Here is a 20,161-nt window from a genome sequence, read left to right as displayed (position 1 = left end):
CACATGCAAAAACAAGGCTTCAGTCCAAAATTGAGCCAAATTGATAAAGGTTTAGTGGTGTATCAAATCGATTTTGTGTTTTTTCTAGCATTTTCACGAAAATGTACTCCAATATCCAAAAAATTGCACCAAAAAGGTACCGAAAATGCCGTTAAAATATAGTTAGAACAATACTCTACAACTTTTCCGAAGACGCTACGGTGTTTAAATTGCGTATTTCAAAGTTATTCAACAATTTTCGTTAAAAAATCACCAAAAAATACAATATTTTTACGATTTTTCATGTAAAAGTCATGTAATTTTACATTGTTTTAGGTGACTAATTTTATGAGCTATTGCTCCTATGTGTTACGAACATTTCGTTAATACATCATTTTAGTGTAGAAATTCGTTTTCATTGACTAATTATCAAAAGTTTGTCACGTTGATACTAAAAATTGTACAGAGTTGCCAGCATAAAATAAACAAAGTTACCCGTGATTTAAACGTCATTACACTTCTTTGTCTCATCTGCATCAGTTTAAATTTGGCGCAGTTGGTTGAGCATGAGATTGTGGATTCGAAGATTCAAGGTTCGAGTCCTGGGATAGCATTTTTTTTTGCGTCTCGGTCCTGCTATAAGTTGATGAAACTACGCACTGCATCTCATTGCAAATTGGCATCATAGCATTGTTTCGGAACCGTAGAGTGCATAGTAAGAATGAACTTTCCCTTCATCGTGTAGTTGTGCTGATTTGTGGGTAGATAGATAACAAGTAAGCTCCACCCACAGTTGTCTGTAAAATGTTGCATCCAGAAGCAGCTCCATCATCGTATTGAATTGTTTTAGCTGATCTCGTCGACACGATTTATTGTCAACAAGTATAAACTAAATATCTAGCTAGTCCTGGAATAGGCTTAATTGGCAGGTCCCGATCATTGTTCTTTGGGAGATTGCGTGTAAGTCATGGCAGATTCATCATCTTAACTGCTACAAAGAAAGAAAAAAAAAGTTTATCATGTATTTGAGCTTGAACCTGGGACCTTCTGATCCGCAAGCTCGAGCCTTACCATCTGCACCATTTCTGATACTTAAATCAAAAGACATTAGAATACGATGATATGACGTCTTAATCATGGGTAACTTTGTTTTAATTCGTGCTGGTAACTCTGTGCGATTTTTAGTATCAACGTGACATACTTTTGATAATTAGTCAATAAAAACGAATTCCTACACAAAAACGATGTATGGACGAAATGTTCGTTACACAAAGGAGTAATCGCTAATTAATTTAGTCACGTAAAACAATGTAAAATTACATGACTTTTATATGTAAAATCGTCAAAATATCGTGTTTTATCGTGATTTTTTAACTAAAATTGTTGAATAACTTCGAAATACGCAATTTAAACACCGTAGTGTCTTCGGCAAAGTTGTAGAGTATTGTTCTAACTATATCTTAACGGTATCTCCGGCATCTTTTCGGAGCAATTTTGTGAAATTCTGAGTAAATTTCTGTGAAAACGGCTAAAAAAACACAAAATCGATTTGATACACCTTTAAATCTTCATCAATTTGGCTCAATTTTGGACTGAAGACTTGGTTTTACATGTGGATTGATAATTTGATGTGTCACGGAGAATCGGAGAAAAAAAGTTTCAAAGTGAACAGGTCTAATAAACATGTTCATGATTTTTTTTTACGCCGAGGACCTGGGATCGAATCCCACTCTCGACATACTCACAAAAATGTGGGTTCTTCCTTCGGAACGGAAGTGAAGCGTGGGTCCCGAGATTAACTAGCCTAGGGTTAAAAATCTCGTTAATACAGACAAAAACTTTTTTTTCTCTAATTATTGCGAGAGGGCATACTTGCAAGTATTTCTTCTATGAGTTCAGCAATAATTCTTCTAAAGATTCTTCAAATTTTTCTATAGTTTCCTTGTACTAATTAACAACTTTTTTCGAGATTACCTTCAGGGATACCGTCTTAGGTATTATTTCAAGATTTATCGAAATTTTCCGGAATTTTTATGGATAGAAAATACTTGCAGGATTTCCTAGAATATTTCAATCAAGGTTTTTTTTCCTGGGATCCCTTTAGCGATTATTTAGGAAATTCCACCAATAAGTTCTTCCGTACGGAAGTTCGTGCATTTCTTCAAAAATTTCTAAAAAAAATCTCATCAGAATTCTTTCGAAAATTTCTCAAAAATTTTAGAAATTTTTCCATGTTTTCTTATGGAGTTCCTCCAAAAATTTCTTTAATCCAGGAAAAATAATAATAGCGTTTCGTATATTTTTTGAGGGATGCATTCTAAAACTCCTCTAGGGGAGCATCCATAGAAGACGTAGCTTTTAAGGGGATGGGGAGACTGGGATTGTGTGACGCGCCATGGTTTAGGTATGCGAAAATATGCTACGAGGGGGAGAGCGAGTAAAAATCTGTCAAAAAACGCTACGTCACTAATGGACGCTCCTCAGAGGTTTCCTTTAGAATTCAGATTTGTTCCTAAAACTTTTTCAGGAATTATTATTGAAATTTATCCAGAGCTCACTGAAGTCTTATTCCACATTTAATGAGAGATTCTCTCAGTCATTTATTTAGAAGTTTCATTAGAAAGTTCTCAAGAAATTCTGAATGTTCCTCCAGAGATTTCTTTAGTTTCTCCAGGTTGCTTGCTTAGGGTCTATTTAGACCTTACTTCAGGTATTCGGTGATGCTTTAGACATTTCTCCAAATATTTTCTCATTGATCGATTGATTTGTCTTTATTAAAGAGACTTTCAGCCCTTGGCTGGTTCGTCTCTCGCTATATATTCTCTCAGCTATTCCCACAGAAATTAATGTTCTTTGGGATTTATCAAAAAAAAAATATCATCCTTTCATAAATACCTGCAGAGGGTTCTCCTGTTTTCCTAGGTATTCTTTCAAACAAAATAATCATTTTTTTCAGAAATTCATTTAGAAGTTCTCTGTAACTTTTTCCAGGATGTTCATTTGTTTCTGCAGGATTTCCTTTATGAACTATTCTTCAGAGATTTTTATGTAATCAATATATTAATTAATATTCCTGAAGTAATTGTGAGAATTTCTTCTATGTTTTCCTCCAGAGATATCCCCAGGAGTTCCTCTATGTATTTCTTCATCAACTCCTCAAGGGATCCCTCAGATTTTTTTCGATGGATTTATACAAGAATTTCTCCAGGATCTTTGTATACAATTTCTGCAGGAATGTAGGCAGACATTTTAAAAAGATTACTTCATAAATGTCTCTACTGATATCTGCAGGACTCCTCTCAAAAATATCTTAAGCAATTTTCTCTTGAAATACTCTTGCAGGGTTCCTCAAAAAGTTTCTCATGATTTTTTCAAAGAATAGGTGCTTTCCAAGAAATTTTTGTCCAAGAATCGCTCCAGAAAATTTTCAAGAATTTCTTCTAGGAAATTTCAAAGTTATAACTAGAATTTCCTTCAGAAGGTTCTTCCAGGCATTTTGTGCAATTTCGGCAATCCCAGAAGGAATTTCTCATAAAACCTTTAGAATAATTTCCAAAAGGATCTCTGTAGGATTTTTAAAATATTTTTTTCGATGAATTTCTGTAAAATAGCTGAGAAATCCTCGCACTGAAATTCCTGAAGAATCCTTTAAACTATGAAGATGTACTTGCATGAATCCTTGACGGAATATCTGAAAAAATCCAAGTGAAATTTTCTGAAGTAATTTTTCAAGAAATCTTCAATAAAATTTCGGTAAAAATCTCAGGAAGACCTTTCGAATGAATCTCCTGAAGAATATCTAAAAAACAGGTATTTTTGAAAAGAAATTCCAGCAAGAAGTGTTAAAAAACTTCCTAGAGAAATATCTAGAAAAATCCCACAAAAAAGCCTTGGCCGGAAGCCCTAGATAAGTTTATTAAGTAATCCTCAAGAAAATTCCTTAACACATCCTTTAATGAAATTCCTTGGAAGAGTCTGTGGAAGATTTTCTAAAGAAATCCATTGAGAAATTTCCGAAGGAGCTTTAACTTTTGATTTTATGAATGAATCGCTAAAGGTATTTCTAAAATTATTTCTAAAGCAAGTTATGAACATATTTTTGGAAAAAAAAATCCTGTAGGAAAACTTAAAAAACCGCTTAGATAAGCTTCTGCAAAACCTTGGGATATTTCCATAGGAATATCCTTGTAAATGCCGGAGGAGTTTATGGCTAACTCAAGAAGAAATATCTGAAGGAATCTCTGTTTGAACTCTTGTAAGAATTGCTGCAGATTTTTCTGAATGAAACCCTGTAGAAGTTCTTGGACGCATCCTGACGAGAGTTTCCAATGGAATTCTTGAAGCAATTCCTGAACAAATCTCTGGTGAACTTCCTGAACAAATTTCTGGATGAATCCCGGGAGGGAATTTTCCAAGAAACCACTAGAGGAATTTACGAAAGATTCTTTGAATGAATTTTTTGAGTAGTACCTGTAGAAATATAAAAGCCCTAGAAGGGGTTTTAAACAAATCCCTAGAAAAAATTCTGAAGTAAACACTGGCGGAGTTTCATGAGGAACTCATGGGAATCTCATCTACATAAAAGAATTCCTGCACACATTTCTGAAGATGTTCTCAAGGGAATTTCTGAAGAAAAAAATCCATAGGGTAGAAACATCAGTTTTGGCCAGTCAGGTGCTTTGGCCATAGTGCATTATTCAGCTATTGCGATCTAAATCAGCATAAATTTAATTTTTACTTCTAGATTCCAATGTAATATGATGATGAAGGCTGTGAAAACCATAGATTTTTATTAAAAAATACAAGAAAAATATTTTCTCAAAAAATCAACTCCCATATGTAGCCTTTGAGGAGGGTGCTTCTAATTTGGCCACACCCATAAGAAATACACGTGATTGGCCAAACCACATTTAAGAATATGGTCAGTGCCACTTTTAATGCATTTTTCCTACAAACTTTAGATTGAAACCTTTCATTTGACACATTGGTAGTTTTCATAGAATTCTTGGTTAATTTTATAAGCATTATTTTTCTTAGATTGGCCAAAACCGGTGCTCGTACCCTAGAGTAATTTTGGAAGCAATCCAAAAAAGGTTTTTTTTCTACTTTTGTACAAATTTATGAAAGTATGTTCTAAAGAATTTTTGAAGAAATCTCTAGGAAAATTCCTCAGGAATCCCTGAAACAAATTCTTCAGAAAACTTTGGAAGAATCCCCAAAGGAGTCTGTGGAAGATTGTCTAGAGAAATCCGTGAAGAAATTCTGGAGGAATTCTGAACTTTAGATTTTCTGAAGGAATCACTGAAAGCATTTCTGAAAAAATCCGAGGATGATTTTCTGATAGAATTCTCGTACGGAATTTTAAAAGAATTGATAGAGGCATTTCCCATGAGAGGTTTCCCAGAGAAGTTCTTGGAGAAATTTATGGAGGATCCTCCAGAGGTTGATTCTAAATGAAAATCTAGAGCAATTTTTGAAGAAACTCATGGCAGATGTTTAAAAAATTTTAGAAAAGAATCCTTAAAAGACTTTCTGAAAGGAATTTCCATATAGATTTTCTAGAGGAATCCATGAAGCGATTCCGAAAGGAATCCAAGAAGAAATTTTCTAGGGCATTCCTGGCAGAATTTTTATTGAATTCTCTGGAACATTTTGTGAAGGAATCGCTTTGGAAATTTCTGAAGGATTTTTTACAAGAATCCATGGATTCTGAAGATATCCATGACTTATTTTCCCAAAGCACCCTTTGATAAATTTCTGAAGAAATCCTTTCAAGATTTTCTAAAATAATCTTTTGAGAAATTTCGGAAGAATGGCTAATGGAATACATATCTGAATTAGTCCTTGTTAAAAACTAATGAAATTCCTGGAAATTAAGGTATGCTTGCTTTTAAGAGTCCGTAGACTTATTTCCGTGGAATTTCGTGGAGTAATCCGTGGGCACTAATACTGGTAGGAAGTTAATTTTGTTTTTTTTTTTATCTCAAGATCTAGTTACTCAGTGAGAAATTTGGAGTTATCTCGATGACACCACTGATCCGGTACCACCAAGAAGGTATTACTTCAGAGAGGACACATCGCACTCTCATGGTTAGCTGCGTAACCAGCAGCAACGAACATCGATGGAGGGTCCACCAAGGTAGCATGCTGGCACTTAGTTTGTTTCCCGAGTGGTCCTGCCTCGGAAGGCAGGCAGGGTCGACACCACGCCTGCTTCCAACTGCACAGCAAGTATCAAGAACTGATCCCGCGTGTACAGCGATTGGTCCCGACTTTGCCTAGGACCTCTTTCCAACCGTGGCCTCAGATCCAGCCTAGTAGACGGACGCCACGACATAAGCGCTGTCAGGATGTTCTCTACTTAAGGGTCGATTTCGACCACAGGGCACCGGTATGACCTACGTAGGCGACTCCGAACCCTTGTATCTCTTGTATAGCCTCTGAACTAGCCATTCTCCGAGTCCTCGCGTCATCTCCTCTGTAGATCCCAGACAATGTGGGTGATAAGCGTTGGTCAATTTGTTTGCTTTGCGGACGACATGGGCATTATCGCTAAACATTTGGAACGGTGGCAGAACTGTACAAGCAGCAATTAAAGGTCGGACTAGTGGTGAATGCGTCAAAATCAAAGTACATACTGGTAGGCGGAACCAAAAACGATCGTGTCCGCATAGGTAGAAATGTTACGATAGACGGGGATATTTTCGAGGTGGTGGAGGAATTCGTCTACCTCTGATCCTTATTAACGGCTGACAACAATGTAAGTCCCCAAGCAACACACATGTTATATAAAAGTTACGACAGCGCAAGTTTTGGTTGTATAGAAGTTTATTTTACGTTATTTCAACACAATGTTAAAATTACGTAAAATAAACTTCTATACAACCAAAACTTGCGCTGTCGTTACTTTTATATAACATGTGTGTTGCTTGGGTCATGCAATTCGAAGGCGCATCATCTGTAGAAGTCGTGCCTACTACGGGCTCCTGAAGCGGCTGTCTAAAAAGATTCACCCACGCACCAAATGCACCAAATACGCCAAAGGCACCATGCACAACACGCCTATGAGGCCGGTAGTCATCTACTGACTCAAGTCATGGACTATAATCGAGGAGGATCTGCAAGTACTCGGAGGTTTCGAGCAACGCGTGCTAAGGACGATCGTCGGCGTCGTGCAGGAGAATGGTGTGTGACGGAGAAGGATGAACCACGAGCTCGCTGCACTTTACGGCGAACCCAGCATCAAGAAAGTGGCCAAAGTCGGATCGATATGGTGGGCAGGACATCTTGCAAGAATGTCGAATAACAACCCTGCAAAGTTCGTGTTCGCTACTGCTCTGGTTGGCCCAAGAAGGCGTAGAACGTAGAGAGCACGATGGGCGGATCAGGTGTAGCGTAACTTGGCGAACATTGTGCGCGATCGAGGATGCGGCAGCCGCAAACCGAGTATTGTGGCGTACTATTGTTGATTATGTTTTATCTCAAATGTGATGTTGAACAAGTGGTTCAACATTACATTAAGATCAAAAATCTTGAATAAATTGTAGAATTTGATTTCATTCTCTGTGTTTAGTTCTTTTTCAAAGATCGATTTAATCACTCCCGCAAGAGTTAAACCAGGTTATATAAGCCATGGCTTACCGGTTAAGCCGAGGAGAAGAAATCGACCATAATCAAGTTGGTAAATGTGCTTAACTGCTCCCCAAAATTTTCACCAGAACTGTTTTATCATCGACTGTCGATCAATCCTTAAACAGAACAACGGTCTACCACCGCAATTAGTGGGTCACGGTTTCCGAAGAAGTCCATCCTAGAGCTTTGTACCTACTTGCAAGCTGCAGCTTTGCCGGTGACCTCAGTCAGACACGCAAACAAGTGCCGGTCGGCGGTCGGCGGTCGCGGTGTATCTTCTTGGTCCCCTTCGCGTATTGCTATTGCTGGTGGTAGGTGTAGGTAGGTAGATTACAGACACTCTCATTGTGGTGGGCATCGCGGATCGGATGGCGGCTGAGAACCATGAAAACCGGTTTCTCGAAATTGCCGGCAGGTGTTTTGCGGTGTTTCAATTTTCGCCTTTCCTTCCGTTCACTTGTGCTGTTGCTGCTGCTGCTGCTGCTGATTGGTTCGGTTGGAAGGGAGGGAGGACGCAAAGCACGATACGGATTTAGTGTTCTTGCACAGAACACAGGCAGATGAGGGTGACCCACGGCACCCGCGTGGCTTACCCCCACGATGAGAGGAAGCCCCATAAACAACCATGAGCCGTTCAAAATTGGATGAGTGGATCCAGTGTAGAGTCCGGACTGATTTCGAAACGAAGAGAAAGCATCCACAGCGGTGTGCTGCTGGTGAAGATATGTCAAGTGACCACGCAGATGAAGGGAAATTCCTTGAATTGTTTTGTACTTTTCCATTGGCATTGATTGGCGTTGATTACTTTGGCTTTGGCTGCAGGCAGGGGCCCCCATTTGTTGTACTGGGTAATGATTGATTCCTTACAGGTGGTGGATTCGATTTCTTGTAGCTACACGTAGATGGAACTATCTACTAACTTATATTCACAAGCTATAAAAATAACACTGCACACAACATTATGTGGTATAAAATGGTGATGAATTGTTGAAGAGAGGCAAATTAAATGTAGAACTCGAAGACAGTCAGAGTTCCGGCGTGCACGTCATGTCGGAAAACTGCACTACCTGGAGTGCCTTTTCCTTTCCCATGCACCTATGATGTTGAAGCAAATTGAATTGGAAATGGTCAATAATTGGAAAAAAGCATGCAGCCGATAAATTGGATCAACATGGAAATCAGTGTTGTGCAATTGTAGGGAATTCCAAGATGGGATGTAAATGATTTAGTTGAAAACAATACACAAAGAGAAACTGCAGTCGAGCGGTTTAGATGAGGCAATCCCAGCAACGAACAAGCACAGGCGTGATCAGAACTTTTGATTTGAGTAAATTGTAACGCTGATCAACTTGACCACCAATCTGGGGGTAGAGTCGATGTTAGTCAATTTTTGCCGTTAACCGTTATCTAACGGTTTGAATAGAGTGTAGGGTACCTACGGGCTGATTTCCACTACCTAGGGGGCAATTTCTTTCACTTTGGGAATCACTGTCGTAGCTCCAGGCGTTTATGGGTATTGCCACGGAGTATGAGTTGGCTTCCCCCTCCAGGGGGCAAAAACGTAAAATCTCAATTCTTTACCCAGTTGCATGTATCGCCCGAGTGGCTAATGTAAGTAATTGTTCAGTAGGAACAAACTCTTCCCTAAAACTGTGTGTAATCTTGTTTAGTAATAGCTCCATACTTCAAAGGTCATATTGCAAACTTAAATATCAATGTAACTTTGTTCTTTTGGATTTGCTATGCAATGAAGGTTCAAATTAAAGATCGATATGTCGGATTAGATAGAATTATACTTAATCAACCCTCTTGGAAAACCAATCATGAACTGTAAAGCCAAAAACGCAACAACATGTAAACTAATGAGATATTTTTGTTATTCTTGATTTCAGGTTGGCTGTTTAATAAATACTAGTAATTGCTTGTACAAAACGACATGTTTGATTAACTTGGCTGGAAGGTAAATTATTATTGTCATATTCAATACAATACACATGTATACAAATGAAAGCAATGCCCAGAACTGACAGCGGGGTCAAATTGGTTATGCGGAATGAATTGTGATTCTATATATATTAGCGAATTCTATACGTCGTTATGATCTTAAAAGTGTTACTTCATCTAGTTCATAGATGTCTAGAGATGAGTGCGTACTGTTAAGTATTTAGAAAAAAATATCTCTTGTATTACTTTTCAAGGGTTTTTCATGGTACTAAACATGGGAGTAGCCAGAGATGGGCAGTCGGATTTCTTTTCAATTCGAGCCAACTCGAAGATTATCAAACATTAAGAGTTCCAGGACAATTATCTCAAGTAATAAACTATTCTAATAATTAAGGTTTTTATCCATAACGAACTCGAAAATCACAAGAAATTTCGTCAAGTATTTCTCCAAGCGAACTACTTCAATCTTATCATAGAAGCTTGGTTGAATGGCTAAATTTTGTGATGTTTACTCATGTAATACAAAAACAACATGTCAAATTTTCTTGATATGCCGGAACCGGTTCCCGTAGGGAAAAAAAGGACTTCGTATATCCGTATGCTGCTACAGAGTGTAGTAGCTCATAATTCACGAATTTTCACTAGTATTCAATTCAAACAAACGTCATGCTGAGACTATAGCTGAGAACAAAATAAGTACCTGGGATTTCTTTATGAATTCTTTCAAAGACGTCTTCAGAAATTCCTTCAGGTATTTTTTCAGGAACTTCTCCAGGGATTCTTTCAGGAATTCCTCAAGGGACTTCTCCAGGAATTTCTACTTCAGGAATTCTTTCATGGGTATCTTGCATGGCTTCGAAAGTGATTGTATCAGGGTTTGTTCCAAGAAATGCTTCAGGAATTCCTCTCACGATTTCTTCAGTTTGTTTTACAGATACTTCTGCAAGGTTGCTTCGACGAATTTCTCCAGGAATTTTTCCATACCTTTTTTCAGTGATTCCATCATGTGAAGAATTAGCCAAAGGCAAAATTCACGAATAAAAAAATGTGAATCCATCGGAGATTTTTAAAGAATTCCTTAGGGATTTCACCAGACATTCCTTTGGGCATTTCGCCTGAGATATCTTTAGAGATTCCTTCAGTGATTGTTCCAGCGCTTTTTTCGAGGATTCCTCCAAGAAATTCTCTCAAAATTCCAAAAGGAATATCAACAGACATCCTTTTGGGTGTTACTGCGAGTGTCCCTTTATAGATTTCTTCAGGGGATATCTTCTATCTCCAAACATTCCTTGAAGAGTTCCTCCAGATTGCTCCAAAAATTCAATCTGGAATAATTCGAGGTATTTCAGCAGGAACAACCCTTTCAGAAAATTATGCGATAGATCATCCAAAAATTAACCAACCCAGGAATTCCTCTAAACATTGTACATTCCCAAAACTTTTTTTTGGGAGTCCATTCAAAAATAATTCGTCCAAAAAATATTGCAGACATGGATTCCTTCCCTACAGGCATTCCCCTAGGATATCCTCCCGGGATTCCTCCCGGAATTCCTCCAGGGATTCCTCCAAGAATTTCTTCAGGGCTTCACTCCGGAATTCCTTCTGTGATTCTTTCTGGAACAACTAACATATTTAGAAAATTCCTCCAGATTCTCACAAGAACAATCCCTAGGATTCCTTCAGGAATTCCTCCTTGTGTTCTTTTTGGAACTCCTCCAGAAATTAATTCCGTACTTCCTCCAGGAACCATAAAGGGATTCCCTTAGAAATTCCTCTAAAAATTGCTTCCGGGATTTCTTCAGGAATTCCGCTAGGATTTTTTTCAGAAACTTCTAAAAGGATTTCACCACGAACTCTTTTGAAAATCCCTTTTGAATTTTTCCAAGAATTTCTAATTATTCCTGGAATTTCTCCACGAAGAGATTCCTCCAAAAATTCCTCCAGAAATTCCGTCAGAAATACATTTATAAATTTATCTAGAGATTTTTCCAGGAGTTCCTCTGGAGATTCATTCAGGAATTCTTAGAGGCATTCCTCTACGATATCCTCCGGGAATCGTTCCAAGTATTCCTACCGGAATTCTTTCACGGAATCCTCCAAGAATTCCTCCAGGGTTTCCTCCATGCATTCCTTACGGACTTCCTCCAGGCGTTCCTTCAGAGATTCCTCCAGGAATTGCTTCAGGGATTCCTCCAAGAATTCCATTAGGGATTCCCCTTGAAATTCGTACAGGAATTTATTCATGAATTATTATTATTATTTATTAGCGACACTTAACCTTTAGGAGGCATTCGTGTCAATTACTTCAGGGATTCCTCCGAGAATTCCATCAGGAATTCTCCTAGGATTCCTCCAGGAATTCATACAGGCATTCCGATAAAAGCCAATCGAACCAAAGAATAATTCTTCCAGGATGTAACACAGAATTTTATACAGGGTCTCTTTGAGGATTTTTTCCAAAAATTACCCCAGGAATTTCTTCAGGGATTCCTTCAGAAATAGACCTAGGAATTCCTTCATAAATTGTATTAGCAATTCATCGGATTCATTCCAAAAACTTCAGAAATTCATCAAGGCATTCCTCCAGGAATGAGTGTAAGCAGTTGTTGTACCATTTAATTCCGCTCTGTTTATGATTTTCCTTTGACAGATACGCGTATTTCGACTACCACTTGTAATCTTCCACTGTTATCCACTGAGGAATATTACAAGCGGTAGTCGAAATACGCCTATCTGTCAAAGGATAAGCATAAACAGGGCGGAATTAAATTGTACAATAACTGATTACACTTATTCAAAGAGGGTATTTTGCTTAGAGGGTTCGAAAGTCGGTACAAGATTCCTCCAGGATTTTATCCAGGATTATCTCCAGGAACTCTTCCAGGAAATTCTCCAGGAATCATCCGAAGAATTAGGTAGCGGTGCTCTTGCGTGCGTGCAATGCGACCATGCCTAGGCAAGCCCATCCTATAAATGGGAGACCACCGGCCTACTGGTGGACCCAAGCGATTGCAGATCTGTGCTATGTCTGCCAACGGGTGGCACTGGCGCAAGCTTCTGGCAAGTGACGCCTCGTCCATACTAAGGTATGGGGGCACGGCGCTAAGTACCAAAAGCTTACCGTGGTAAGCTGGAAAGTACTTATAGGTTTATGTTCCTGAGGATTGCGAGCGCGGTAGTCGTGACTTTCACTTTTGTTGTAGAAGATGATCCTTTATTCCACACAACCTAGACTTCCCTATTTACAAAGATGGTTTGAAGGAAAAAGATGACCGACTCCAAATGTTCCCATACATTCGTCCGGAGACACACTATGCATGCTACACTACCATCTGTGGAGTGAGAAGCGCAAAAACATCCCTTATGGCTAGATTCAAGTTAGCGTGTACCATTTTGACGCAATTAAAGCACGCTAAAACCGCGTCTAATCTAATCTTATCTAATCTCACACTAACGTAGCCATTACTTGAATGCATCCTGGAAAATGAAGACTTTTCAAGTCTATCATTTTTCTTGTCGAACGGCCAGGCCAAGTGCGCATTATGTACCGCAGAGAAGATTTCAAGGGATGGAACGATTTCAACATAGTCAATAGTTGAAAACATTCTACACTTTGAAATCGAGGGGAAAGATGGATGCGTGGACCCCCGTAGCAAACGCTTCAGATAACATGATATAGATATCTAAACATGTTCGCAAATATTAATATGGTGATGTGTACGGTGATGTGCCCCAGGAATGGCGGTAAGATTCACTGAAAAGAAAATAAAGGATTAAGTAATAAATACTAAATATAGCATAAGTGATACGCTCGGCCAAAGTCTACGTACCATACAAATTTTCAAATTTTTGTATGGAGAAAAGTCTATGAGGGGGGAGGGGGATGGGGTCTGAGATTGCCAAATTTTGGTTTACGTGGTGTATGAACAGCCCAGTTAATGTGCAAACATATTCGTGTTGTCGAACATTGGTACATTCAAACCACACTAAAAATTGGTTGACCGATCACTGAATCGATTGATTAAATTAAAAATCTATTGGCGATTACAATAATAAGCATGGGCGTGACGGTGGGAAATGTGTGAAAAAAGTTTAGCGTGAATTTGCCTGCGTGTTTGTTTTGAGATATTTCCAAAAATTCATTAAGAGTGTATTAGTTGAGCTTTGGCTCACCAGAGTGGCGCTATTCGTGTCGCCTGTTGTAAGCGGGAGTCGTTCATCTTTTTCCTTCTAACCATCTTTGCTGTTTAGGTGTCTGTTGAGCTGATTAATCTCCCATGCCATGGTGTAGAAGAAGCTTAGCTTAGCTTAGCTTAGACTGACTGTACATGTGAAAGGGTGCTCCTCCGTGATTAATCTGAACTGGTATGAATTGCACTGAGATCCAACTGAGTAAGGGGCTGAGACACTCCCCCTCAGTGCTGGGAATGGTAACAGTAGTTTGCTTGAATTTGATGATTGTATCGCTGGCTCTTCATATTTATCCGGGAGAATTTTTTTTGAACCAGTATAGTAGGCGATCCAATAAACTGATACAGTAGCAGCTACAACGCGGGAGCTCCAAATAAGTATCATTGAAATTCATTTGTCGTACTGCCGTCTGTCTGGCGCACTTCTCTAGGATCATCGACCATCATATCCGAAGCACCATACTTCCCGTGGACGCGTTCCCGAAAGTCCAACTATGCCTTTTAGCAGAGACCCTCCCGTAACACCTTTACTCTTGGTCCTCGAAGGCCTCATTCGTGATCGAAAGTTCGCGATATTCGGGACAGCAGGAACAGGCTGTCTCGTTCCATCTCTCAAGTGGGAGTTTTTTTCGATGTAAAAGTGTGAAATCGACGCAAATCGGCTTGCGGCTCCTCAAGTTCTCAAGAATATAGTATATTGTATGCATGGTGGATCACTGGTCCAGTTTTAACGATGTATGATGCCGTTCCAGGAAGCATCGGCGGCGGCGTGAAAACCCTACGACGATCTGCGTACTGTTCTTTAGAAAGGCTACCTGCATCGGAATAAAATAATCTGAATCAGATCGTAACAAGATGTCCTGTTGTTCTTATTCAACAAATTAGTTAGCTTTATTTTCAATTGCTTGAGAAGCCACAAACCGGTATACGCTGGTTTCAAGCCGAAAGCTCGACACACACACAGTGCCGTTTCTCAAGAGGTCTGCTCCGATTTCCAGTCCGATTTTCCAGCGAAAACCCTCGCTATCAATCAGTCAAGGGAACATTCCTCCGTTCGTCTCACCCAGGAGCCCAACCTATACATCCAGCGAAGGTCTACCCAACCTGATACTAAATTATCCCGAAGCCTTGTCTCCAAGCTTGTCCCTGAATACGACCCATCTAGAGAATCCCATTAGAACCTGATACAACAGCGAGATCGATCTACTGTAGCAAGCTACCGTAGCAACATTGGGTTTCTAATGAAATTCAACAAGCTAGACTACCGTAGGTAGCGAACGGTTTTGCATTCAAAACCACTTGAAGCTGTGATTTGAATTGCTTTGACTCCGTAGAATGAACTTCGCGATTTTTCCCAGCACTGCTCCACCTATTCTCAAAGTGCAATTTGAGCAGCTAATGCATTTCGGATAAATACCAGCGCCGACCAAGTCCCTATCGTCAGTAGGGAAAGGGTAAGGATTGTTAGAGTGTGATGGTTGTTGCTATTTGAGGTAAAGAGAACACTGGGTCCTCGGGGATCCCCACAACCAGCACGGATGGGGTATTCATTAGTAGGGTAGGATGTGGGATCTGGGAGTCACCTATGGCTGGTGGTGCGATCCATGGATAGGGGATATATTTATGGGGCAGGTTGTGTGTTGATTGCTCTGAAGGTGAAGCGGCACAGTGCGTTTGGTTGCATAAACTTATGCATGAGTTGCATATAAAAGACAGAAAGTAGATAAAAAGATACAAGGTAGAAAAAAAGAACGGGCCAGAGATTAAACCCTGAAAAATCTGCATACGAATCATAAGCGGTAGTCACTACACCATCAAGCCCATCATCCCCCCCTCATTGTTTAGAGAAAAATTAATACAAAAATTAGACTAGGGCAGCGTGTGTCGGCAAAGGAGAAACCATGGCTTTGCTTAGCTCTACCTGCGTCGAGAAGATGCCAAAACTAGAAAGATACGATGTGTAACTTGTGTAACAGGGATGAAAACGCTCACTTATGCTCAGATACACTCACTTGCTATTATTTCAGCTCAGAAGCCTGCAAACAAAAAAACAGTGTATGGAGGACTTTTACCTTGCAGTTTTATCTAAAAGTTCGCCGTATAGAGTAAGGATCGCAAACGCATATTGAAGCCATGAGAGAGAGAAATGAAGGCGACTCTCCACACGATGAATGCAAATTACGCTCACTCCGTGGAGACTTGCATTCATAGCTCTGCCATGATTTTGGAATACCAGTGAGACCCTTACTTTCTTCGACAAACTTTTAGATAAAACTGCGAAATAAAACTCCTCCATACACTGTTTTTTGATTGCAGGCTTCTGAGCTGATAGAATAGCAATAAGATACAATAGCAATAGTGTATCTGATTATATTATTTGGTTTTGATCACCGTTCGTTTTATTTGTTGGTTTTGATTGGTTTTTCTCGGTGATACTGAACTGCAATTAAACGTCGTTTTTACGTTTCAACCTACTTTTTTTATTTTTTCGGTCATCTTCAGAAACTGTCATACAAATACAATAGAAACGAACAAAAAAAAAAAACATTCACAAATTACAAACATTTCACAATTCATAAAATTGACAAAAACACAACACTTACAAATCTGCCGCCCGTCCGTTTCCCAAGGCGGTACTTTTCATTGTAATTAATTAGCCTACTTCTCTGTGTCGTCGTTCGGTTCGCTGTTGCTCGTCTTTCAGTTTATTAATTAAATTGTTGTATGTGTTGGAGAATCCGTCTACGTCATGCTGCAAGTTTACCGTCGTGTCTTTCTTTACTTTTATGTGGATCGACGAGAAGCTACAGTTCACCGTGGAGGAAGAAATAGATGAGGCACTTCGGTTCCTGGATCTCACACTCTCGCGAAGTGGTGAGAGGATTCGGAAAATGTGGTTCCCGAAGCAGAAAGATGGTCGCTATCTAGACTACCACTCGGAGAGCCCGCATACTCACAAGGTAAACACGATGATCGCACTCATCGATCGGGCACTCAAGCTCACGGACACAGATCGAAGGGAGGAAAGCATTGGAATGATAAAAAAGATTCTCCGCAACAACAACTACCCGGAGGATCTCATAAAACGTACGTTAACAGACCGAGTCCATCTACTCTACAACACGATGGAGAACGAAGAGAAAAAAGAGGAATCGAAAAAGTACGTGTCCATCCCATACATCCCGGGTCTCAGTGAGAAGGTGAGCAAAACGCTGAAACAGCACGAAATCACAGCTTCATTCAAGCCATGTGATAAGGTGAAAAACACGGTTTTCACCAAGCTCAAAGATGCCATACCACCAATGAAGCAAACAAATCCGTAATAATTAGCGAAAAAGCCGTAACCAACAAAATGTACACAATTTGAGTAATTGCAGGAGTGAAAAGAAGCTAGATTTGTCTTCTAAATGCTCACAAAGTTTCCTTGATATCACTTTTCTAACTATTGAAAATCACTGATTGAGTGAAAGGCGTAATCCCATTCTATTCCAAACGAACAAAAACAAGAATTACGCCTTCTACTCCTTTGTTTTGTTTGGTGTTTTGTTTACGAAAGTGAAAGGCGAAACTGTAATCAACACGTAAACACGGCGATAGTAGAAGGCGAAACTGAAATCAAAACGTAAACACGGCGAAAGCAAATGGCGGAATTCTGTCAAAATCATAAACAAGGCGAATAGTAAAAGGCGATTCTGAAAATGATATCGATTCGAGGCGCATAGTATTGGGCGAAATTAGCATTCTCAGGTATCAATTCAGGCGTAATTAAATAAATGCAATTTTTAGTGCAAAAAATATCAAAATCGTGCAGTGTTCTTAGAAAAACAAAAAACTATGTCAGAACTGTATCAATTAACCTTATTTAAGTTGAATTATTCTGTATTACTTCTAAATAGGAATTAAAATTTGATCAGCAAAATTCGGTTGTTGTTTTCGCATTGTTATTGTTTTGTTAGTTACGCCCTATTCGCGAATTACTCCCGAAATGTGGTATATTCAATTCCTTGTGGGGCGTGCGAGGAAAAAGAGTACATTGGACAAACGTCACAAACTCTAGACAAGCGCATTGCGCAACACCGAAACTCAATACGCACCAAAGCATCAGCTACGGCACTCACCCAACACGCGGTCGAAAACGGTCATCACTTTGACTTCTCCAGAACTCGCATTCTGGAGAGAATCGACAACTACGCGAGTAGGCTAACAGCCGAGGTGATCCACATAAAAGTAAAGAAAGACACGACGGTAAACTTGCAGCATGACGTAGACGGATTCTCCAACACATACAACAATTTAATTAATAAACTGAAAGACGAGCAACAGCGAACCGAACGACGACACAGAGAAGTAGGCTAATTAATTACAATGAAAAGTACCGCCTTGGGAAACGGACGGGCGGCAGATTTGTAAGTGTTGTGTTTTTGTCAATTTTATGAATTGTGAAATGTTTGTAATTTGTGAATGTTTTTTTTTTTTGTTCTTTTCTATTGTATTTGTATGACAGTTTCTGAAGATGACCGAAAAAATAAAAAAAAGTAGGTTGAAACGTAAAAACGACGTTTAATTGCAGTTCAGTATCACCGAGAAAAACCAATCAAAACCAACAAAAAAAAAAAAGTGTATCTGATTACAAGTGAGTGTTTCCATCTCTGTGTTCTAGAATGCATGATAATAACCGTTTAAAACTAGCGAAAGTGGTTTGATTGGCAGCATGCAAACTAAGAGGATATATTGAATAAAATCAGTTAGTACAACATTCAGCAAAGTTGTGGGATTTTGTATTCAGAATAATTTTGCTTAAGTAGGTATTTTAGGACATAAAAATTTCCAGACATAGGTCATGCTAAACAATTTGACATGATCAATCATATTTGCAAGACTTCTTTGAGGGAGCAGGTGTTCGTTTCTAACGGGTAATAGTGTATCGAAAACTGCGAGAGTCGATCTTTTGTGAGTAAAAATGCTCCAGGCGAAGTAAACTGCCCATAAATAATCTAAGGTAACGTTCTTTGTCTATCGAAATTCTCGGTATACATTTGTCTTCAAGCTACACCATTCCATACGCGATCCGATGATGAAGTATCTAGCGTGTCGTCCAGAGTAGGTACCTCCCCTCAATTCGAAACCTAATCTCGACTTTACGACTTTCCATGTTCACCGAAAGCCATCAAAAGTGCCTAGAGAGAGACATTAGAAACTTTCAAGAATCAACCTGCCATTCGAGGTGATGCGTCGTCGGGAATGATGCTTTGATTATGATGGTGCTTTGTCTCGAAGCGCAGTGGGTAATTATGCTCGCTTTATCTGTTGATTACGGTACATAACATCCATCTTTTTCTGGTTAAGCTGGCGGGCTCAAGATGATTCACCTTATTTTTTGGTTTGGCGTATGCGTGTTCCAGAAATCGACATCTTCATTGTCTCCCGTGTGTATCTCGAACTCCCATCGAATTTCGTTTGGATACAGTTACCATCATGAGTAAGTGCTTGTTCGTTAATGATCGTAATGGGTTCCAGGTAATCTACACGGTTGACAAAGCCATATTTGGATATGTCGTTACTTTCGTTAGATAATTTTCGATATGGCGTAATCTAGATTAGGTGAAATCGGCTTAATGTATTCCTTCTAATTTTTCATTATTTTTTTTATAACTATACATTCAATATTCTACAAATCCGGCAGAATATGCCATATACTTTAACCTTCAGTTTTATGAGTGAACAAACATTAACACCAATTGTTGGTTTTGCCAGCGATTGGAAAAACATGTATGTTTTTATTATCACATCCAGGTTCACTCCATGGAAATTTCGGATATAACTATGTATGATCACAACAAGACGATTCTGACAAAAATATAACACAATTATAACAAACCATGATATGTATAACTACTCATTGTGATATAATCATATCTATCACCCAGGGAGCATCCATTAAGTACGTCACGCTAAAATTTGAATTTTTAGACCCCCCCCCCCAGGACCGTGACGTACTTAATGGATGGCCCCCTTTGTTGTTTATAAATTTAATAACTCAAATGTATTATATCTGTATCTATCTATATAGGGGAAATTACCTATTCTCGGCCGTTTTGTTCTCTTCGTCTTTGGGGGTTTTTTGAAACCTATTGAACTCAGAGTTGGTCTCAAATCCTTCCCAACTAAGCTGAATTTTATGGCCAAGTTTCAGGCAATTTGGCTGACAAAAACCCCCCATGACGAAGAGAACAAACCTGCCGATAATACCCATTGTCGCCCTAAATAAATATGGAATGGTGTTTGTATGTTTTTTTTTATCTGTATTAACGAGATTTTTAGCCCTAGGCTAGTTCATCTCGGGACCCACGCTTTACTTCCCTTCCGAAGGAAGAACCCACATTTTGTGAGTTTGTTGGGAGTGGGATTCGATCCCA

At 39.2% G+C, this 20,161-nt stretch overlaps 1 protein-coding gene across 4 annotated transcripts in view; it reads left to right on the top strand.

Moving 5' to 3' along the window:
* Positions 1 to 20,161, top strand: part of LOC109417184 (protein yippee-like) — a 314,595-nt gene that overhangs the window by 198,744 nt on the left and 95,690 nt on the right. For 2 of the 4 annotated variants that reach the window (XM_062860532.1, XM_062860533.1), the window contains exon 2: positions 9,504 to 9,571. The exons of the other annotated variants lie outside the window; for them this stretch is intronic. The gene's annotated coding sequence lies outside the window, so the exon portion shown is untranslated. The remainder of the gene's footprint in view (positions 1 to 9,503; positions 9,572 to 20,161) is intronic. 4 annotated transcript variants of the gene reach the window in all.

Source organism: Aedes albopictus, chromosome 3, assembly GCF_035046485.1.
Source record: "Aedes albopictus strain Foshan chromosome 3, AalbF5, whole genome shotgun sequence".
Taxonomy (NCBI): domain Eukaryota; kingdom Metazoa; phylum Arthropoda; class Insecta; order Diptera; family Culicidae; genus Aedes; species Aedes albopictus.
This window is presented reverse-complemented; position numbering and strand designations above follow the sequence as displayed.